The sequence below is a fragment of the Pelophylax lessonae genome (genome assembly GCF_965119305.1).
Source record: "Pelophylax lessonae genome assembly, chromosome: 3".
Classification (NCBI taxonomy): Eukaryota; Metazoa; Chordata; class Amphibia; order Anura; family Ranidae; genus Pelophylax; species Pelophylax lessonae.
Window position 1 is genome coordinate 31777111 of NC_138770.1, and position 24433 is coordinate 31801543.

Below are 24433 nucleotides of genomic sequence, written 5' to 3' on the forward strand. Positions count from 1 at the left end.
TTTTTTGGACATTTGTTCTCTGTTTTTCCAGGCTGGTTGCTTGGAAAAAATTCACAGAGATCAAGCTGTTGGTCCAAAGCGTGTTTATCCGATGCGTTTCGGCTACAGAGTAGCCTTTCTCAAGGATTTTGGGGTATCACTAATTCTGTGAAGATAGTAGTAGGTATTATTGATCTTTTAATGTACAGGTAGGTGTTCTTACCTTTATTTGCTATAATATATATATATATATATATATATATATATATATATATATATATATATATATATATATATATACCCTCCAGGTTGCACCACAGTGGTTCCTGCTGCGTGTCCGATCAGACATAAGGAGGCTTACATGAATAGACAGAAAAAGTATGTATATATTAAATAAAAAAACACAATACTAAATATTATACCAGAAATGATGTACATTAAAAGATCAATACTACCTACTACTATCTTCACAGAATTGGTGATATCCCAAAATCCTTGAGAAAGGCTACTCTGTAGCCGAAACGCATCGGATAAACACGCTTTGGACCAACAGCTTGATCTCTGTGAATTTTTTCCAAGCAACCAGCCTGGAAAAACAGAGAACAAATGTCCAAAAAATAAAAAGTCACCTTTTCACTTATGTCACGGATATACTCCAAAACCTTTTCCTTCTTCTAAATACACCTTGGGTCTATAACCCAAACACCTATGCACTGAATATATGTACCTAATTGTACCCTAATTGGGAATTTTTATATATTTCTTTAAATAAATCTGACTAATTTTTACAAACTGTGTTTAAACCTACTTGCCCGTAAAAGTCCCACCTTCTCCTTTGGCCTGATGCACCAAAACTTCCCCCTTCTAGACATTTCTTATTGTACCCCAATGGCTGCCCTGACCCTGCAAGTCTCCCAACTCCTCTGACACCCTGGGTTCAGACATTTCTTACTGTACCCCAATGGCTGCCCTGACCCTGCAAGTCTCCCAACCCCTCTGACACCCTGGGTTCAGACATTTCTTACTGTAGCCCAATGGTTGTCTTAACCCTGCAAGTCCCCCAACCCCTCTGACACCCTGGGTTCAGACATTTCTTACTCTAACCCAATGGTGACCCTGACCTTGCAAGTTTCCCGACCTGACACCCTGGGTTCAGACATTTCTTACTGTACCCCAATGGCTGCCCTTACCTTGCAAGTCTCCCAACCCCTCTGACACCCTGGGTTCAGACATTTTTTACAGTACGCCAATGGTTGCCCTGACCCTGCAAGTCTCCCGACCCTCTTGTCACCCTGGGTTCAGACATTTCTTACTGTACCCCAATGGTCGTCCTGACCCTGCAAGTCTCCCAACCCCTCTGACATCCTGGGTTCAGACATTTTTTTACTGTACCCCAATGGCTGCCGTGAGCCTGCAAGTCTCCCAACCCCTCTGACACCCTGGGTTCAGACATTTCTTACTGTAGCCCAATGGTTGCCCTGACCCTGCATGTCTTCCAACTTCCCTGACACCCTGGGTTCAGACATTTCTTACTGTACCCCAATGGCTGCCCTGACCCTGCAAGTCTCCCAACTCCTCTGACACCCTGGGTTCAGACATTTCTTACTGTACCCCAATGGTGGCCCTGACCCTGCAAGTTTCCCGACCTGACACCCTGGGTTCAGACATTTCTTACTGTACCCCAATGGTTGCCCTTACCTTGCAAGTCTCCCAACCCCTCTGACACCTTGGGGTCAGACATTTTTTACAGTACGCCAATGGTTGCCCTGGCCCTGCAAGTCTCTCGACCCTCTTGTCACCCTGGGTTCAGACATTTCTTACTGTACCCCAATGGTGGCCCTGACCCTGCAAGTCTCCAGACCTCTCTGCCACCCTGCGTTCAAACATTTCTTACTATATCTCAAAGGTTGCCCTGACCCTGCAAGTCTCCCAACCCCTCTGACACACTGGGCTCATACATTTCTTACTGTACCCCAATGGTGGCCCTGACCCTGCAAGTCTCCAGACCTCTCTGTCACCCTGGGTTCAAACATTTCTTACTATACCTCAAAGGTTGCCCTGACCCTGCAAGTCTCCCAACCCCTCTGACACACTGGGTTCATACATTTCTTACAGTACCCCAATGATTGCCCTGACCCTGCAAGTCTCGTGACCCCTCTGTTATCCTGGGTTCAGACATTTCTTACTGTACCCCCTAGTTGTCCTGACCCTACAAGTCTCCCGACCCCTCTGACACCTTGGGTTCAGAATTTTCTTACAGTACCCCTGTTGTGCGTTACACATTCGAGAATATTATTCTGAATGAAGAATGAATTCTTTTTAATTGATTAATTTCTTTTTAACAGCATATACCAATCTTAGTGAACACAGACTACAGTAGAGAATATATATATATTTATTTATAAGACATGTATTCACAATAAATAGACATGGGTGACACAAAAATATAATCTCACATATAGCTCACATACAAACTTAATGATAACGCTAGTTGAATTAATTTGGCTCAGCAATACAAATCAAAAGGACAGGATTACTTTTTCCCCAGAAGGAGTAAAAACCATATATCAAGAGTTCTATATATCAGACAAAGTTGTCTGCGAATTGCGTAGCCAACAGTCACTTCGCTGCAGTTGGAGTGAGAACAGACTATGCAAAACGTGAGACTAATTCACTAATAAAGCGCTAAACCAAGAATGGAAAAATTTTATAAAAACAAAAATAATATTTCGAGAAAAATCTACAATGGTTGTTACAACTGGGAAGGTTATCTAAATATCTTGAACATACGATTATAGCATACAAGGAAACAAAAATCAAAGAATCAATAATGAATAATTACCATTTCAAAATGGCTGCTGGCTCAAAATGATCGTTTACCAGAGTCCTGAGATGGCTGCCTTTCCCAAAATGGTGGCTGGTTAGGGAGGAGCTTGTGTCCTTAAAGTTTTTCAGACTGTAAGGCGTAGAATGAAGGTGAAGTAAGATGGAGTATGATGAGTGTGTATGGGTGGATGTGTGTGTCTCTATGTCTCGTCTGGGTTACTTTATATATTGTATAGGACAAAAAGGCCATAAAAATTACAATAAGCCAAACCCAGAAGGTGGAACTTCTTCCCAATGGTTGGGGTAAATAACCATTAACTGGTTGAGTAACTATGCAATACCTCTACTAACCACCATGTATGTCAGGGAGCAAAAAATCTTTGATAGAAGTTACTACATTTATTTATAGTAATAAAAAAAATGAGAATCTGTCCATATTCTCATGGTGCCGGCATTGGCCATCTGATATTTCTGTAATATCTCTTTGAAAGGTTCAGTTCTGGTAACGCCGTTTAATGAGCATACATACTAATACCATATATATCTATATATATATATATATATATATATATATATATATATATATATATATATATATATATATAGCCTAATTAAGAATACGTGACTTACTTATAGATTATCTAAATTAATACACAATAACCTGGGATTATAATTGTTTGACACATGTGATGTATTCAATCAGAAGGTTATCTACTAGAGAATTATTATGTTAGTAAATAATATAATCATGACATGGTCTGGGATCTACAATATGAAATAATCTAATTTAATCATCAACTACTATCTAACTGATATAATATAATCTTCAATGGAGGATTGTCCATATAATTATCTTTCCACATCCCCTTTTGGTATATGATGGAACAAGGAGGTTGTAGATGCTTATGATTATATTAAATTCATTTAAAAATACAGTTGGAATAGGTCTAAGTTAATTACCAGAAAATGAACCAAAAACTTTCTTCCCATGGCTCCTCTGTTGTTTATTTTTCCATAGTTGAAACAATGGTGTGTTAGTTAGGTAATCCATGATACAGCTGTCCTTGGGGAACCTGTTAGGATCTGCTATTGTATGGAAAATAACTCATGGACAGGACACAATGTTTTATGGCTTCTTCAAATATATTCTCTTTTCAAGACCAGAAAATATAGTCGTTATCTCCAGGGTTAGTCAACAACGGCTTACCACTTTTCAACAACAAACAATGGAAACTACAAACCGGAGTCTCTTATTGAGTTTCTAGTGAAGGCCATGAATTGAACTTTGTCTCTGGGGTCATGCAGTTCATAATTCTTCACATGCAATATGAAAAATATGCCTATTTCTTACCATAGTTCTGACAACCCCCTACCCTGATCATTGGTATTTTTAGATATTTATTGCTGGCTGGACTATATATAATCTCTGTGCGCCAATATCTCCTTTCTCCATTATCAGATACACAGGATCTCCATCTTCCCTACTAACAGAACGGCGATCTACCTTGTTTATATTGGCGGACAACTTTTCTGCCTCTCTCGAGAATGATTGCCGGGTACCAACAAACACCGCATCCGCTGGACCCACTGATTGGCTCCTGCTGTGTCCAGCGGAAGATGGGCGCCGGCGGTGTGTGTGCACGCCACAAACCCAAAAAAGAAGATGATGTACAGGTACGTGATTCTGTGCTGAACGGCCGCCCTACTGCAGTACATGTATGTGGGATGGTCAGAGAAAAAAGTCTCCCTGATAAAGAGACTATGACCTGGTGGATTGCATGCAGAACTCCTGTGCCCAGCTGAGGACATTTAGGACCTCATGTGCCCAGCTGAGGACATTTAGGGCCTCCTGTGCCCAGCTGAGGACATTTAGGGCCTCCTGTGCCCAGCTGAGGACATTTAGGGCCTCCTGTGCCCAGTTGAGGACATTTAGGGCCTCCTGTGCCCAGCTGAGGACATTTAGGGCCCTAGGATTGAAGATGTGGTGGATGTCTCCTTTTGCTTTGGGAACTGTGATAAGAGTAGAACTCCTGGAACTGTTCTGGCCCCAGACCCAGAAATGCAGATGACTTACAGGTACGTGATTCTGTCCAGAACGGCCCGCCCTGCCACAGTACATGTACGTGAACATGAAAACGGAGCCTCTAATATAAGTGTTAATTTTTTTTACGTTTGAAACGTACATAAGGAGTGAAACATTTCCCGCACTCTGAACATGAAATAGGACACTCGCCCGTATGAACTTTCTGGTTTCTAAGAAATAAACATTTGTTTGGAAAACATTTCCCGCACTCATAACATTAAAAAGGGCGCTCACCTGGGTGTAAGTAGGTTCTTTCTTAGTTAAACATTTTCCACACTCTGCACAAGATTAGAGAGGCTTGCCTCTATGAACTTTCGGGTGTCTAACAGGTAAACGTTTGAGCGCAAAACATTTTCCACACTCTGAACATGAATAGGGAGTCTCACCTGTGTGTATTCTCTGATGGCTAAAAAAGTTTCCTTTATTATTAAAACATTTCCCACACTCTGAATATTAACAGGGAAGCTCTCCCCTGTGGATTCTCTGATGGCGAAGAAGGTGTCCTTTATGATTAAAACATTTCCCACACTCTGAACATGAATAGGGACGCTCACCTGTGTGTATTCTCTGATGGCTAAGAAGGTTTCTTTTATCATTAAAACATTTTCCGCACTCTGAACATGAATAGGGATGCTCACCTGTGTGTATTCTCTGATGGCTAAGAAGTTGTCCTTTACGAATAAAACATTTCCCGCACTCTAAACATAAATAGGGACGCTCACCTGTGTGTATTCTCTGATGGCTAAGAAGGTTTCTTTTATCATTAAAACATTTCCCACACTCTGAACATGAATAGGGAAGCTCACCTGTGTGTTCTCTGGTGCCTAAGAAGGTATCCTTTTTGACTAAAACATTTCCCACACTCTGAACATGAATAGGGAAGCTCACCTGTGTGTATTCTCTGATGCCTAAGAAGGTTTATTTTATCATTAAAAGTTTTCCCGCACTCTGAACATGAATATGGATGCTCATCTGTGTGTATTCTCTGATGGATAAGAAGGTGTCCTTTACGAATAAAACATTTCCCGCACTCTGAACAAGAATAGGGACGCTCACCTGTGTGTATTCTCTGATGGCTAAGAAGGTTTCTTTTATCATTAAAACATTTCCCACACTCTGAACATGAATAGGGAAGCTCACCTGTGTGTGTTCTCTGATGACTAAGAAGGTATCCTTTACGAATAAAACATTTCCCGCACTCTAAACATGAATATGGAAGCTCACCTGTATGTATTCTCTGATGGCTAAGAAGACTTCCTTTCTGAGTGAAACATTTCCCGCACTCTGAACATGAATAGGAAAGGTCACCTGTGTGTATTCTGTGATGGAGAAAAAGGGTTCTTTTCTGTTTAAAACATTTCCCACACTCTGAACATGAATAGGTGCGCTCCCCTGTGTGTATTCTCTGGTGCCTAAGAAGGTATCCTTTTTGACTAAAACATTTACCGCACTCTGAACATGAAAAGGGAAGCTCCCCTGTGTGTATTCTCTGATGGCTAAGAAGGGTTCCTTTCTGTTTAAAACATTTTCCGCACTCTGAACATGACAATGAATTCTCTCCTGTATGGTATGAAGAAGATTCCCTGAGATGAGATGGTTTCCCGCACCCGTCGGCACTGTCAGATATTAGAGGACTATGTGAAGTATCAGGAGATTCCAATGATCTCCTCCAATGGTGAGGTCTGTCATGTATATTATGAGGAACGGGATTTACTTCTGGAGAAGATGCCATGTCATTATCTTCTGTAGTCACATCTTCCTCCGATGTCCTTCTATTCCCACCACAGAGTCCGTCTGTCAGAAGACAAGAAAAATTACCAAGAGTTTTCCACACTCATATACACTGCTCAACACTTTATAATCAGAGTATAGCATCAAGTCAGGGAAACTCCTGGGATATTCATCTGGTCAGTCAAGTAGCAGAGGGGGTTGTTACCAACAGGTGCACTAGATGGGCAACAATGAGACAACCTCCAAAACAGGAATGGTTTTACAGGTGGAGGCCACTGACATTTTCCCTACTCATCTTTTCTGAGTGTTTTTTTCTTTTTAAATCAGAAAAAGTTTTATTATAAAGAAAGAAAAGTCCATTCCATTCGGTACACAATATTTCCGCTTTGTACAGTCATAGACACAGCGATCGTAACCTTCATATATAGTCACTCCTGCATGTTTCCATTCCCCACCTCCACTGACTCCACACACTCCCCCAACATCTCACTGACTCCACCCACTCCCCCAACATCTCACTGACTCCACCCACTCCCCCAACATCTCACTGACTCCACCCACTCCCCCCAACATCTCACTGACTCCACCAACTCCCCCAACATCTCCTTGGCCTGCGCCTTATCCCGTTCCCTCCTGTTTATTCATTCCTAGGACTCAGCTTTTTTTTTTTTTATTATTATTTTTATTGATTTTTAAACATAGAAGTAAAAATAACACAAAAAGCAAGATGGCGAGTGCCGGAGTGAGCCCGAGCGCGGAGGCTATCCTGCAGAGGCATCTTTGTAAAAAGCACGGATGCTATGTTGGCGGAGATCCTTCAGAGCAGACCGGAATGCCGATATCAACCCTGTGGGACACTGAGGTGCGATTGGTGCCCAATGGAAGACTGGCTTCGTGTACCAGAGCAGGCGTGGAGCATTTGGGCCTGGTATATGCCTGAATGTTACCATGCGGATTCAAGTGTGGGGCGAGTGCGGGCGCTGAGGCAATCTGCTGCAGCGGGCAGAGAAGAGTGAAGGTCAGCCCAGGAGACTGAATGTGACATGGGAGCCCGGGGTCACTCGTGCTCTGTTAGCCTCTGAATCGGGACTCTTTGTGGGCAGAGGAAAAGGAGTGCTCAGGTTGCTGATGGAACTGGGCTCAGTAACATCTGACAGCGCTACAATGTGCCACATGAGAGAAACCTGTACTTCCGAGGCTGTGTGCATGCAGGTAGTGAGGGCCGGGGAATGGCCACCTGATGATGATGAACGGAGCAGTTCGGCCAGTCCAAGAGTTCCTGATGAGTAGACTAGAGATTCTGTGATACGTGGACAGTGTGCAAAGAATCTGGGGTTCTGTGAGGCCTACTCCAACCGGGTCCCAGATCTATCCCTGGGCTCGGGAACAAAATGAGGCCTATGCGTCTCTCATCATTAAGGAGGAGACCCTGTATTCCCCTCCTGGGAGAGGCAACAGAAACATTCCCCAGGTTCTCCAGACTACAACATCTGATACAGAGGAAGGTGGCCTTAGAATATGGATATGATTATCCTTATGCTCCAAGGGAGATCATGTTGGAGATTGAGGCCAGGAGAGAGTCTTGGTGTGACGAGGCTGTGTGGGACTTCCTTTATATCCCAAAACCCCACCGCATCCAGTCAAAGCCGGAGTTATGGAAAATCTTACAATCTGTAAAGGCTAATTGGAACTTTGGGCGGGCCATCTATATAGACAGAGTGGAGGTTCACCGCCCAGACAGATCTGGCCAGGCATGGTCCATCCGTGTAAAAGATTTAGAGGGGAAAGTTGTGCGAATCCCACATCCTGACTACTATTGCTAAGGACACAGGATGCTGAGTTTAGGGAGGCTGGCCAGCCTCAGTTTGCTTACTTGCTTACAGAAGAAGAGGGGCCGGAGAGCCCGAATGTAAAGTGTACAGTGATGTTTCAAGTTTTATTGTTGTTGCTAGGCCCCAAGCCCTATTTCCAATACCCCTTTCCCTTCTATCCTTGCAAAAGGGATTGGGAAATCTACAATTACCACTGCTGAGTGGTTCCACTAAAGAGGGCCAACCCTCCAACTTTAAAGAAGAGACCCTTGCTAAAGTAGTATCTAGTGATACTATAACTGTGCTAATAGGGGATCCTTTGGGCCATCGGGCCAGGATCATGTACCACCGCAAGATAAAAGGACACTCTGTGGAGTAGTTTGGTCATCGGGCTGAAGAGGAGAATTCTTTGCAAAGTGAAGATTCTATTGGGCCAATGGGCCAGTAATGTAACTTTGTTGGGTTGCTACCCAGGGAGAATGGGTAGTGGCCTGAGGTCTCTTCAGTGGGGGGTGCCCTAGTGCCAGGGGCCCTTGAAGAGACTGTTAACACCCACAAGTCTGACAGGTTGCTCAGGCTCCAGCAAATACCTTGTCCTTAAGAAGACATGTAGCCTCGGTGCTACAGGTGTGAGGGACACTGTGACCATCAGTCGGATGGACTCCACATGTCTTCGAGAACTTGTGGGCGTGGCTGAAATGAAAGAAGAGTCAGTGCCCGGGTGCTAAAGGGACTGTGTCTGTTTCAGTCACTCATTGTGGCTAGAAGGTAGATAGTTAGCTTGACAGGGTTTGGTTGTCACCTGTACAGGAGTGGAGCTGAACACCAAGTCAAGCCTAATGGAAGTGATATCTGCCAGGATGTGTAGCTAGGGATCTTGGGTGAGAAGGTCGCCTCTGAGGAGAGGGCATTCTCACTACATTAGGTAGAATGTTGTTAATATGCAAATGTTGGAAGTGCTAACCTTTAATTCTTCCTTTGCAGGCTTGCACGGGATGTCCGGGTCTGGGAAGGCCCTCCATTTGTGAAAAGTGAATATTATAGTTAGCTAGTTAGTCAGGTTGACATGTTACCCACTCAAGCAGAGTTTTGTGTGGTGGGGGGTGCATTAAGTTGTTTTGTGAATATTTGTACAGCATATCTATATTTTTCTACATAATTTATTATATGTAGATTTGTTATTTCCCTTTTCCCCCTTTCCCAGTTTTGTGGTATACTCCGTTTATTTTTGTAGGAAATTTTTGTAGGGGGGGAGGCTGCCCCAGAGCCAGTGAGGACATGGCTCGTTTGGTGGGGGGTGGATGTAGCCCCCTCCTAGTCAGGTGCTAGAGATTGAGTATAGTTTTGGCTCTGTCTGCCTATCAGAGGAGCAGCAGGTAAATTCTATATTGCACTCTGCTTATCAGGGAGCAGGATCTGGGAGTTAGGTCTGCTCAGTGTGCCCAGTGTGTGATTCATCTGGTCTAAGGGAGTGTCCCCAGCTAATCCAATGGGGAGGCACATTGGATGCTGGAGGAAACCTGGCCAATAACACACAGGCTTTTGATATAGCCCCAGGGATTGGCACAGATGGGTTGTCTTGGTGAATTGTGGGACAGGGTATAAAAAGCCAACGGCACATGAGGTAGAGGTCTTTTGGTGGGAAGCAAAGTCCCAGAAGCAGGGTGACGGCTGCCTCCTCTTCTGCAGCAGTTGGTGATGGTCACAGGCAGTTGGCCTGATGAACCAGTGGAAAGGAGCTGAACCCAGAGGTTCAGGAGAGCTGACTGGAGGAGTTGGGGCACTGCGAGAATCTGGAAAAACTGTATCGTGAGTACAGATGATCTTGCCCAGGGGTCTGCCCAGGAAGGGGACCACTCCAGAGTTTATAGTCAGTGGATGGGTGTCAGCTAGTACAGAGAAAGGGGGTACTGGGGGAGTACCCTGAGGAGAAACACAAATAGGAACATTTTCCTCAGCTTCATTCAAGTGGCAGGATGAAGTAGCGGCCTTGCCACATTCTCAAGCTAGAAGTCCTCTGAATTGTGAATTGTTCAACAGTTGAAGTATCCCACTCATCCCTTCTCCTATCCCAATATGAAATAAAACCACAAAAACAACTACCCCTAGACTGATCATTGACTGAGCCAAGAACAAGATTTCTGCAAGTTCTGCAAGCAGTTGCTACGGGTAACCCAAGGGAATCCTTAAAGTGTGAAAATTCAGCAGTCCTATAGGGAGCAGTGCTACACCTTATATACCTTTCATTTATTCAAGAAGGCTGCCAGGCTGGGGGGGGGGGGGGGCGTGGCACCCGGGGCATCCCTTGGCTCTTTCCAACCACAACCTGCCCCCTACTACTTACCCTCCCCTCTATTGGGTGAAAACTTGGGTGGTTTCACCCATCTTCACGCTCAACTTTCTCCCCATCCTAAACAAAGTCCACATCCTATAAGATAAATTGAATTCTGGCCTCCATTCATGGTTTGGAAGATGAAACATTATTAAAATGTGCATACTCCCTAAGTTCCTATACCTCTTTCAAGCACTTCCAATATTCATCTCTTCACATTACTTTAAACAAGATGACACCCTACTAGCGGATTTTATCTGGGCACATAAGCGGCCTAGGCTATGTAGGAGACTACTCTTGCTTAAACGACTAGGTGGACTGGCAGTTCCGGACTTATGCAAGTACTGTCAGACTACACAATTGGGGAGACTCAGACTGGTGTCGTCATGGTGAAGCGAAGCTTTGGCCCAGACTAGAAGAGGCCCAATGCGACATACCCCTCCATAGAGCTCCATCGTGCCACCATTCACTACCAGACTCCATAAGACGCGATCCCCTCATAGGTCACACGATAAGAACCTGCTCTAAATTATTCACACAACTTTCACTTTCCCCGACACACTTACCACTGACACCCATACTGGGGAATCCCCAGTTTACCCCGGGCTACCAAGATAAAACATTCAGGACCTTGATGGAGTCAGGCTATTTCCAAGCCTCCCATTTTTCAACATCATCTAGTTGGCCTGCACTCAAAGACCTCATGGACTCCTCGGGACCCTACCGTCTAGATTTCTGGAGGGCATTGCAACTCTATAATTTCTTAAACTCATTGCCACCTCCCAGTGAACACAACACACAACTTACACCCTTCGAAGAACATTGCTCTCAAGACAGAATACTAACACAGGTATTACCCACGACCTATGCATTACTGATGACACCCCAGGGGACTTACCAACCCCCATTCTTAGCTAAGAGGGAACGAGATTTAGACTGTAACTTTAATCCAGACCAACAAAATCACATCATTCCGTTTACATTTACATCATCCATCTGCATGTAAATACAACAAACCAACTTCAAACTCCTAACAAGGTGGTACCACACTCCATCAAGGTTGAGCAGATTCTTCCCCACACTCACTGATCAGTGCTGGAGATGCCAGGAAGGGCCGGGGGACACTCCTACATGATTTTTGGTTGTGTCCTAAACTAGTGGAGTTCTGGAAGACAGTACATGAAATGTCTCAGAGGTTTATAAACCGACCGCTCCCCAATGACCCTGCTCTCTTCCTTCTCCATGCCTCTAACATCCCGGCCCAGACCTATAAAAATTCTGTCATTTGTCACCATTTGTCACCTTCTAAATGCTGCTAAAATGTGCATCCCTCTTAAATGGAAAAACACACAGGGCCTGACTGTTGGCATGTGGCTCAAAAAGGTCAAAGAAATAAATAGAATGGAAAACCTTGTTCTCTCGACACGTCCCCAACATGAACGATATACCAAAACCTGGGGTCAATGGAATATATTTGTCCTCTCTGATGAAGGCTGCTCTTTAATTAAGGGTGGCAATACTAAAGAGACCTCATGTTGAGTTTGGGGGAGCTCTAAAATATTGGTGGAAAGTATTGCTGATGTAGGGCCATAGCTTTACCAATGCTAACCCTCCTACACCCCCCCCCTCCACACCTCCTTATTCCTTCCCCCCTCATCCCACCTACTTATCCTCTTCTGCCTCTCTCTAGGTTTCTTTTACTTCCCTCTCTCTTTCCACTACTTATTCGCTTTACTCCTTCCTTCTTCTTCTATACGTTATGCGAAACTGGAACAGACAACTCCGGGTACTTTCTAGTCCAGCATAACTCCTCCCATTAGAGGAATTGTAGAACACCTCTTATTCTACGACCGGTGTAGATCTCAACCTTATAACTGAATTGTCTTCAATGTTGTAATACACTGTCTCAGCATATGTTCTATAAGGAATGTTACTGTTTATTATGCCTGGAAGTTGTCTTTCATATAAATAAAAGAATTGAAAAAAAAAAAAAAAAGAGATCTGACATGGATCAATGATACAACCTTACCCAACCAAACATCACTAAGTAATAATGCTATTGAAATGATAACAATAATATTGTTTGGAACATGAGGTTATATTGAGGATTGGAGATGGACCTTTCATATGGTGTACAGTATCTCCTCCTCATTTGTTTGGAACAAGACATTAGACTCAGGCATGGGGCAGAAGACCCAAAACTCATAACCTAGGTGCCTATATCATGCACATTTTTTTTGCCAGCCGAATCCCAGAATCTCCATAAATCCAGTCTAGAGACATAAATTGTGTCTGCAGCACAGAGAAGGAAGATTATCCGAGAGAAATACAGGAATACAGGACGGGGAACACAGCTCAGGAAAGTGACCAGGGTATTACAGGCTGATATCACCCAGTCCCCGCCCTACTCTGGACCAATCAGTGAGCAGTATGGGTGGAGGAATGTATTTAGTGTTAATGACCCACCTGTGCTGATCTCTGTAGGAGTGTCCTCCTCTATAAATGTCCCCGTTATTCCATCCTCCTCCATAGACTGCCGATCATCCCTCACATACCTCTCTTCTTCTTCTGCTTTCACCTCAAATTCTATATCGATTGGATCTCCACTCTAAATCAAGAAAATGAAAGAATATCATCTGTAAAATATAAGATTTATTATTGTGACATCACATAAAAATCCACACATTGTCTCCATGAGTCTGTGTTTTATAATCTCTGTCTCACCAACCTTGTAACAGTGGGGGATGGTGTGATCTTCCTGCGTGGAATCCCGGGAATACAGAGGACGGGGACATCTCTCTGGTGGGTTCCTGGTATTAGGTGGCTCCATCATATCCTTGTGTCCTTCTGAAAACTCCTCCATCACTCCATACTCCTCATCTTTATACTCTTCTTTAACATCAATATTATCATCCCCGAGGTTTCCACTCTGAATATATAATAAAACATTCATTGTAACAAACATGCTGTATATAAATCAGAACTACCAATAATTGTCACTCATCTACCTGATGATGGTGGGGGATGGTGTGACCTTCCTGTGTGGAACCCCGGGAATACAGAGGACGGGGACATCTCTCTGGTGGGTTTCTGTAGCTGGATGACTCCACCATGGTGTCCTGGTACAGATCTTTGTGTTCCTTTAGAAACTCTGACTCCTTCATCACCCCATCCTCATCATCCTCCTCTTTTATCTCTTCTTTAACCTCAACCTTAGAATCTCTCAGGTTTCCACTCTGAATATATAATAAAAATGACATCAATGGTAACAATGCAGATAATGTACAGATCCTAATGATACTATCAGTGATTGTTCCTCATCTACCTGATGATGGTGAGGGATGGTGTGACCTTCCTGTGTGGAATCCCGGGAATACAGAGGACGGGGACATCTCTCTGGTGGGTTCCCATTACTGGATCCATCTGTAGGAAACACACACACTGACTGAATACATTGTTTCTATGTGTTTATCAGATGATGGGGGATCTAGGTGGATCCTCCGTACTGCTCTCTCCTTTACAATAAAGTCTCCTCTTACCCGGTGATGTGAGGGGCGGCTGATTCTCCATCATGACGTCCTTGTAGAGATCCTTGTGTCCTTCTAAATACTCCCACTCCTCCATGGCGAAATAGACAGTGACATCCTGACACCTTATAGGAACCTGACACACACAATGATACAGTCACCATCCAGACACATCCCTTGTCTGTTACTGGATAATGTCCCAGAATTCCCAGCACCGCTCACCTCTCCTCCATTATCTCTCTGGTGACTTCTAGAATCTTCTTTGTATTTCTCTATTCTATCAGGGAGGGAGGTGGAGGCAATGTGATGGTCATATGATCTCCAGACATCACAGGAGGAAAACTCTAGATCTGAACACAAATAGTAAAATCAAATGAAATTCCCAGAATCCTCCTCACCTCACCATTCAGGTTTCCTTAAAGCCCCAACTCAGACTGAGGTATAATTTACCCACACAGGACCCCCACACTACGCAGGGTAAAAGCTTTTTGAGGAGCTGTGAGGTCAGTGTGATGTCATAGGACATATAGACTCTGGATGGAGGGACATTTAGATGGGGAGATTTGAGGGGTCCTCTATATGAGGCTCCTGTGCAAACCAAATCATTGTTCCCGGGTGCCTCCCACTTCTCCTAAAATGAAGAGTGAACTTTGACCTTTCCCACACAGAAATCTGTCAGGATTCTGTGAAAGTAAGCTCTCATGTGATCAGGTGACGTGCAGAGGAATGGAGTGTAAATAGCAGACAATTTCATCCAGAGCTACTAATGGTGGGGATGGATTTTGCTGCATGCTGGTGCCAACTTTCCACCCCCCAGGGTCACTGCAGGTGTGGAGAAGAGCTGTGTAAGAGGATATGGAGGAGAGATGAGGAGGAGATCCAGGAATCAGGATAAAGGTCAGGACAAGCAACAGACGAGCGCATCCAAGAGATGAAGCCGGGGTCACTACACAGAAAATCAATCCAAGGAAACAACAGGCAGGACGAGGAATAGCAAGAAGGAGCTCAGAGACAAATGAGAATATTGCTCAGCCAATGGGAGATTATCTCAGCATGACTTACATAATGAAGGAGATGAGGGGGAGGGGAGGAAGTCACTTAAGGCAGTGGTCCTCAGCCCTGGCCTACAGGGCCCACTAACAGGCCAGATTTGCAAGATAACTGAAATACATCCCAGGTGATATAATTTGCTGCTCAGTGATTGCAGTACTCTAGTCTGCATCTCCCCAAGGTAATACCTAAAATCTGGCCTGTTAGTGGGCCCTGTAGGCCAGGGTTGAGGACCACTGACTTAAGGTGACCATAGATACATGGAAATTCAGCTGGTTCAGCAGGGATCGCTCACATTTCCATCCATGTGTGGTCACTGCCGGATAAAAGACACTCCATCAGCGGCTGCAGCCAATAGCTTCATCACGGATCTGTGTATTCTGAGAGCGGAGGAGCGCCCCCCATTGTCAGAATACAATAGTGCAGCGGGGAGGATTCCCCCATCCCCCTCCAATGTGTGGATGGGGGGAATCGCTTCAGTTTTTTCACTTATCTCGCTGGCTGAACGATAAAACGGAACCATGTATGGCCAGCTTTGAAAGCAAGATATATTAATCATCAACTCATCCCCCTGAAGGGGTTAATCTACGTTTATTACCTCCTCTGCCACCAATTCCTGCATTGTCTTCTCTCTCCGTCCTACCAAATGGAATGTCCTGTCTGTAGCTGACATCACTTCCTGTCTGTAGCTGACATCACTTCCTGTCTGTATTCCATAGAGACTTCCTGTCTGGGTAGAAGTGAGATCACCACCTTGTGGAACTCAGTGAAACTGCAGCCCTGAGAACCGTCTGGTAGTGTGAACCCCTGTAACGTTAGATTTCCATACCCCGTGAAGAAACCATACCCTCGTCACTTCCGGTCTGAAACTGCTGAGCAGCGCATCAGTGCGCATGCTCTGAGCCCCGGAAACTTCAAGGAACAGCAGAGAAGATCAGAAGTACGCATGCTCGGAGGGGATGGAAATAATACGGAGTATGTGTTTAAAGTTATACTTGCCGCGATTACAATAAAACAGGTCCTCTGCAACATTGCTCACCCCCGCTGGTATCCCTGTCACTTCCCTTATGTCGGCTAATAAATATGAAATCGGCAGCGGGTGTATGAAATGAGATATGTCTGCTCCGTGAGCCGCTTTTATATTAATTAGCCGAGATGAGGGAAGTGACAGGGACAGGAGCGGGGATGAGCAATGTTGCAGAGGAGCTGTTTTAATGTAATCGCGGCAAGTATAACGTTAAAAACACTACTGTGAGAAAACCATACCCTCCGGAAGTGACGAGGGTATGGTTTTCTCACGGGTATGGTTTTTTCACGGAACACCCGGCCTTGTGCTGTGTGTGTATGTACTGTATATCCTTCCCTTTCTCTCCTCCCTGAGTGTGTATGAAGAGGCGGAGCTCCTGCTGTAACAGCGGTCGGAGGAGGAAGCCGAGTCTAGGAGGGAGGCTGATAGAAAGCGCAGCAGACTTGCAGGAGTGAGGGAGGAGGATCCAGTTCCTTTGCCATCGGAGGTGAGGAGAGTGTGAAGGATGTTTGTGCCTCTGGTAGCTGAAAAGCTGGGAGTCATATTGCTCTGGTGAGTGGGGAAGCACTACTAAGGGGGCGCCCTCACCATCACATGTGTAAGAGGTGGAAGAAGGCGTGGCTACACTACAGCTGGCACAGTTTGGAGCACGGAGAACTTTCACACCTTATCAACTTTTCATTCATTTGTGGACTTTTTTTTAGCAATATAAATTCATTGAAGTAGATGCAAAGTGGAAGCAGTGGACTTGCAGAGAACACTATATTGAGCACACAATATTGTATGATTACATGAATTTGCACAGATTTTCACTTTATTTATTATAGCAGCAAATATTATAAGATTAAATAAATAGGTGCAAAGTGGAAGCAGTGGATCTGCATGGAACAGCATCTTGAGCACAAAGCACTTTATGTTGTATATGAATTTTCACATGGTTCAGTTTCCTTAGATTATTGATAAACACCATAAGATAAATGAAGTATGTGTAAAGTGGAAACAGTAGATCTGAGGGAGAATATTATTTTGAGCCCCTAGCACTTTATATATGAATGTATCCACATATTTTAGTGTATTTGTGATAATTTATGTGCACACACAATAGGACAGCGCTGTGACACATAACGCTCTTCTAGTTGATAAATTGAATACTTACCTTTGTTACAGCAGCAGTCCGGTAGAAGTTATTTTTGTAGGTATTTGAGTTGTTACACATAGCGCGGGTTTTTATCCATTTATATTGGTGACATAATTGCCCAAATCTGGGGATCAGGAGCCATTTCCACCCTTTACTCTCGGCTGGGGTTCTTTTTATCCATATAACAGATTTTCTACATGACTAAATCTGCAATCAATTTTACTGCAAAATCAAAGGGGACAAAATGTCTCCCCCCGAACAGTAATAACTGAATTTTTGTACTTACCGTAAAATCCTTTTCTCTGAAGTCCATTGACAGACACAGCTCCATATCTTCTTAGACCATTGGGTTATGCTTCTCCCATCAGGAATAGGACACTAGGCAGGAAAAAGCTTTACCACACCTATGGGGCTGTCCCTGCAGGCATAACCCCACACACTCTGCTAGAGCCCTCAGATTCACAGAAAGCAGTGTTTAGAAGACAAAAAAAACCCAATTTCTCTCATAAGTAGAGGGGTGGGTGCTGCGTCTGTTGATGAAGTTCAGAGAAAAGGATTTAACGGTAAGTACAAAAATCCAGTTTTCTCTATCGTCCATTGACAGACGCAGCTCCATATCTTCTTAGACCATTGGGACGTCCCAAAGCAGTATATGCATGAGGGGTGGGAAAAACCAGGCAAAGAAGAACGAAATTCCCCAAAGGCTAAACTTAGCCAACCAGGTGACATGGAGCTCAACCAGGAACAACTGGAGCTCACCTAGAACACCCTCATAGAGAAGCAAAAAAAAAAAAAAGGTTCTCTTTTAAACAGCAGCCTGCCAAACCTTGCGACCAAAAGAGTCATCTGAAGATGCTAACGTGTTAACTTTGTAGAATTTTGTGAACGTATGCACAGACGACCAAGTTGCCGCCTTGCTAACTTGCATCACTGACGCCTGATGGCGAAAAGCCTAAGAAGCACTCAGTGCTCTAGTAGAATGCGCCTTCACAGGGAAAGGAGGAACCTGACCCTTCAGTGAATAAGCCTGAACAACCGTCTGCCTGATCCATCTGGATATGGTTGCAGCAGACGCAGCCAATCCTTTGCGAGGTCCCTCGGGAAGGACAAAAAGAGCCTCTGATTTTCTGAAAGACTCAGTGGCTGCCAGGTACACCCTGATCTACCGAACCACATCCAAAGAATGCAAGCCAATTTCCTTGGGATGCTTGGGCTTGGGACAGAGTGAAGGCAGCTCAATGTCTTCATTCAAATGAAAATCAGAAACCACCTTAGGAAGAAAAGAATGATTAGGTCAGAGTACCACCTTATCTTTGTGGACCGCCAGATAAGGTGAGCGTCAAGACAATGCCGCCAATTCTGATACTCTGCGGGCAAAAGTGATAGCCACCAAAAAGGCAACCTTCTGAGACAATAAAAGAAGAGATATCTCCTGAATGTTCTCAAAAGAAGGCTTTTTAAGAACAGAAATACCAAATTCAGATCCCACACAAGTAGCGGGGATCATCTCGGAGTAGCCATAAGGCGCACTCCCTGAATGAAAGTGCGAATCAAGGCATGCATAGCTAACGGGCGTTGGAAATATATAGCCAAAGTCGACACTTGGCCCTTGATAGTGCCCAAAGCCAGCCTCTGTTCAACCCCTTTTTGTAGAAAGGCCAAAACCCTAGCTATTGAAAACAATCGAGGGTGCACCTTCAGCGATTCACACCATGAAATGTACGATTTCCACGTACGATGATATATCTTCCTGGAGTTCAACTTCCTGGCCTTCAATAGCCACAGAGTCAGAAAGCCATGACGTTAAAGCGAGCGACTGTAAATCAGGATGGAAGATCGGCCCTTGAGACAGCAGATCTTCCCTGAGAGGAGGTCTCCAAGGAGCATCGGTGACCAACCTTACCAGGTCTGCGTACCAAGACCGGTGAGGCCAGTCTGGGGCCACCAGAATGACCGGAATCTCTTCCACCTCTATCCTGTGTAGAAGGCTCAGCAGGAGTTTCAGCGGAGGAAAGGCATAAATCCTTGTCCAGGTTCCCTGGCCCCTATTGCCAGAATATTGCAGGAGTGACTCATAGACCCTTGCTAGATAGTGAGCTGGGGTGGGGTTTGTTATTGTTAAGTACCTGTATCCCATTGTTTCTATTGTTTCTGTCTGCCTTAAGATCAACTTGTTATGGGATGTATATGTGTATGTGGATTGGCTGCTAAGGGGGAGGGGGGATTGTCCCACAGTGTATATCTCTTTGTGCCTGTGTGTGAATAAACAGGCCTCCTTACTTTCAAAGTAGGGCTGTTGGACCTGCATTGTATGTAATATCAGAAATAAAGTTTAAATAAAAAGATAAATATATATATTTCAATCTAGTAGTAAACAACTACTAGATATATAAGGTGCAGTGGTGGTATAAAGAGAAAACCATTGTAGAGAATGATCTAATCAAATTATAGATGCAGATCAATAATACCAATAATAATATAGCGTGCTTCAATTGCTTTTCCACTACTGATGCTGCCAACCACTTCATTATTCACATCAAGTGTCATACCTTTTGTGGGTACTTTCCGTATCTCTAATTACTTCATGAAGACTAATTGTCTGTGCAGCATTGATGCTCCCTTTTCTTCTGGATCCCATATTGCTCAATAGTATCTCCGTTCATCGGGACCAAACTTCCACTGAATTTTATGAGGAATGCTCTATATCACACACTGTTTTATTTTAGCATGACGATGTCGGATTAATCACTACCTTATGGTAGTATGCACTGCTTGATTTACACCCTTGAGGATCAACACTTGTAACTCCCTTGTGGAGCAGTTGATACCCTGCACAACCACTCGGGAGTACATCAAACATGATAGTGCACTCTGGATTGGTCTTCAGTTTGGACATTTTTTAACCATTGTCACATTTTATGTGTTGTTATTTATGCTGTTTGGTGGAGGTGATGTTCTAATTTCATTCATGTGTTCCTTAGTCAGGGAATTTTTCTATCAATAAAGTTTTTTACTAGTTACATAATGGGCCTATTCCATTTCGGCCAAAAATGGGTTAAAGATGCCGAAATTATTGATGGCCGCAGCGGGCGCAGCCCAGGTTTGAAAAGTCCTGCCTCCCGGTGGTGTCACTACTACGACTATGTGTATAAATGAACTAACACACCGGGTGGGCGAGCGGCCGCTAATAGCTATAACTAAGTGAGCCCTTCACTTCCCTGTCAGGCGGGTATCTCCGCTGAGTGTGAGAGAAGAATTCTACCAGCAGAAATCACATTTACCGATAAGCTGTAACCAGTGGTGGGATTCAGCCGGTTTGCACCGGTTCCATAGAAACGGTTACTAACTTTCTGCAAGTTTGCAGAACCTGCTGAATCCCCCTGCGCGTCCGAGCGCAGTACAATTGAATGTCCCGCACTTGGACCGCAGCCGCAGACGTGACGGCCAGGGAGCGGAGCAGTGCGCCCCGACCCGCCCATTCTGTGACAATAGCGAATGAGAATTTGCTATTGTCACACGGATCCTCCTCCTGGCCAATCAGGGAGCGGGTCCTCCCGCTTCCTGATTGGCCGAAAGGCAAACACCGTGCCATTGGTCGAGGAAGAGGCGCCGCGGGAGGACTGAAGACTCGGAGACGCGGGGAGCCGGGGACTGAAGTGAAGCTGCGAGACCGTCCGTGAGGTAAGTGCGGGGGGATCGCTGGCACTCTGCAATCATTGGGGACAATGCTGTGGCTGGCGCTCTGCAATCATTAGGCGCAATGCTGTGGCTGGCACTCTGCAATCATTAGGGGCAATGCTGTGGCTGGCACTCTGCAATCATTAGGGGCAATGCTGTGGCTGGCACTCTGCAATCATTGGGGGCAATGCTGTGGCTGGCACTCTGCAATGATTGGGGGCAATTCTGTGGCTGGCACTCTGCAACCATTTGGGGCAATGCTGTGGCTGGCACTCTGCAATCATTGGGGGCAATGCTGTGGCTGGCACTCTGCAGTCATTGGGGGCAATGCTGTGGCTGACACTCTGCAATCATTAGGGGCAATGCTGTGGCTGGCACTCTGCAATCAATGAGGGCAATGCTGTGGCTGGCACTCTGCAACCATTGGGGGCAATGCTGTGGCTGGCACTCTGCAATGATTGGGGGCAAGTCTGTGGCTGGCACTCTGCAACCATTAGGGGCAATGCTGTGGCTGGCACTCTGCAATCATTAGGGGCAATGCTGTGGCTGGCACTCTGCAATAATTGGGGGCAATGCTGTGGCTGGCACTCTGCAATCATTAGGGGCAATGCTGTGGCTGGCACTCTGCAATCATTGAGGGCAATGCTGTGGCTGGCACTCTGCAATCATTGGGGGCAATGCTGTGGCTGGCACTCTGCAATCATTGGGCATTGGGGGCAATGCTGTGGCTGGCACTCTGCAATTATTGGGGGCAATGCTGTGGCTTGCACTTTGCAATCATTGGGGACAATGCTGTGGCTGGCACTCTGCAATCATTGGGGGCAATGCTGTGGCTGGCACTCTGCAATCATTGGGGGCAATGCTGTGGCTGGCACTCTGCAATCATTGGGGGCAATGTTGTGGCTGGCACTCTGCAATCATTGGGGGCAATGCTGTGGCTGGCACTCTGCAATGATTGGGGGTAATGCTGTGGAACTCTGCAATGCTTGGGGGCAATGCTGTTGCACTCTGCAATGATTGGGGGCAATGCTGTGGCAGGCACTCTGCAATGATTGGGGGCAATGCTGTGGCACTCTGCAATGATTGGGGGCAATGCTGTGGTCACTGTGCATTGAAAGGGGGGCACGCTGGTCACTGTGCATTGAAAGGGGGCACGCTGGTCTCTCTGCATTGAAAGGGGGGCACGCTGGTCACTGTGCTTTGAAAGGGGGCACGCTGGTCAAAGTCGGAACTGGTTACTAAAATTTTTGAATCCCACCACTGGCTGTAACCCTGGAAAGGCTTTAATAAGGGACACCGATGGATGATTTTAGGCTCTGTAGTTTGTCACAGGCGTGTGCAATTTTTATTCTTGACTTGTTTGGTATCAATTTATTTGACACAACATTATATTTTATATCTTACCAATAAAATGGGTATTATATTGTATTTATGTGCACTAAATTCTGTGTATTATTTCCTGACAATTTGATGTGACAAAAAAATCCCCAATTTATTCCCCAGGGTCTCTGCTTTTGGAATATATTTCATGTTTGGGGGTTCGAAGTCATTTTATAGCAAAAAAAAAAAAAGAATTGTTAATTTGTACATGGATGTGAAAAATGTCCCAGACAGCAAGAGGTTAAATAAATGAGAAATATATATGGACGTTTTACAATGTAAATAAAATGCAGATTTGTAATTGTTGGTATTTTTATAACAATATCAGTGCAGTTCCAATTCTCTCCAACAACAAAAAATGGAACAGTCACATGTCAAATATTATCTCTAATAGAAACTGAAGGTTTGTCGAGAAACACTGCCACCGTGTGGCAAATTTTGTAACTTCAGCTCGTCTGTATTGCTGGAAAACACTGGCAATTTTGTAACTGCAGCCACCTACATTGCTGGGAAACACTGCCACCGTGTGGCCAATTTTATAACTGCAGCCACCTATGTTGCCGGGAAACACTGCCACCGTGTGGCTAACTTTATAACTGCAGCTCGGCTGTATTGCTGGGAAACACTGCCACTGTGTGGTCAATTTTGTAATTACAGCTCGGCTGTATTGCTGGGAAACACTGCCACCGTTTGGCCAATTTTATAACTGCAGCCACCTATATTGTCGGGAAACACTGCCACCGTGTGGCCAATTTTGTAATTGCAGCTCGGCTGTATTGCCGGAAAACACTGCCAACATGTGGCCAATTTTATAACTGCAGCTCGTCTGTATTGTCGGGAAACACTGCCACCGTGTGGCCAATTTTGTAATTGCAGCTCGGCTGTGTTACTGGGAAACACTGCCACCATGTGGCCAATTTTGTCATTTCAGCTCGCCTGTATTGCCAGAAAACACTGCCACTGTGTGGCCATTTTTGTAATTACAGCTCGCCTGTATTGCCGGGAAACACTGCCACCGTGTGGCCAATTTTGTAATTGCAGCTCGGCTGTGTTACTGGGAAACACTGCCACCATGTGGCCAATTTTGTCATTTCAGCTCGGCTGTATTGCCAGAAAACACTGCCACTGTGTGGCCATTTTTGTAATTACAGCTCGCCTGTATTGCCGGGAAACACTGCCACCGTGTGGCCAATTTTGTAATTGCAGCTCGGCTGTATTGCCGGGAAACACTGCCACCGTGTGGCCAATTTTATAACTGCAGCTCGGCTGTATTGCTGGGAAACACTGCCACCGTGTGGCCAATTTTGTCATTGCAGCTCGTCTGTATTGCCGGGAAACACTGCCACCGTGTGGCCAATTTTGTCATTGCAGCTCGGCTGTATTGCTGGGAAACACTGCCACCATGTGGCCAATTTTGTAATTGCAGCTCGTCTGTATTCCCAGGAAACACTGCCACCGTGTGGCCAATTTTGTAACTGCAGCTCATCTGTATTCCCAGGAAACACTGCCACCGTGTGGCTAATTTTATAACTGCAGCTTGTCTGTATTGTTGGGAAACACTGCCACCGTGTGGCCAATTTTGTATTTGCAGCTCGGCTGTATTGCCGGGAAACACTGCCACCGGGTGGTCAATTTTATAACTGCAGCTCGTCTGTATTGCTGGGAAACATCGCCACTGTGTGGTCAATTTTGTAACTGCAGCCACCTATATTGCCGGGAAACACTGCCACCGTGTGGCCAATTTTGGAATTGCAGATCGGCTGTATTGCTGGGAAACACTGCCATCGTGTGGCCAATTTTATCATTGCAGCTCGGCTGTATTGCTGGGAAACACTGCCACCGTGTGGCCAATGTTGTAAGCATACAATTGT

The 24433-nt window shown here is 45.0% G+C and overlaps 1 pseudogene across 1 annotated transcript in view; it reads right to left on the minus strand.

Moving 5' to 3' along the window:
* Nucleotides 1-5176: 5176 nt before the first annotated feature.
* The window catches only part of LOC309550273, a 38919-nt pseudogene continuing 19662 nt past the window's right edge, over nucleotides 5177-24433 (minus strand). Inside the window, exons 4-5 of the transcript in view lie at nucleotides 5416-6449; nucleotides 5177-5334 (exon numbers count right to left, since the gene is read on the minus strand). The product of the transcript in view is annotated as an uncharacterized misc_RNA (transcript). The remainder of the gene's footprint in view (nucleotides 5335-5415; nucleotides 6450-24433) is intronic.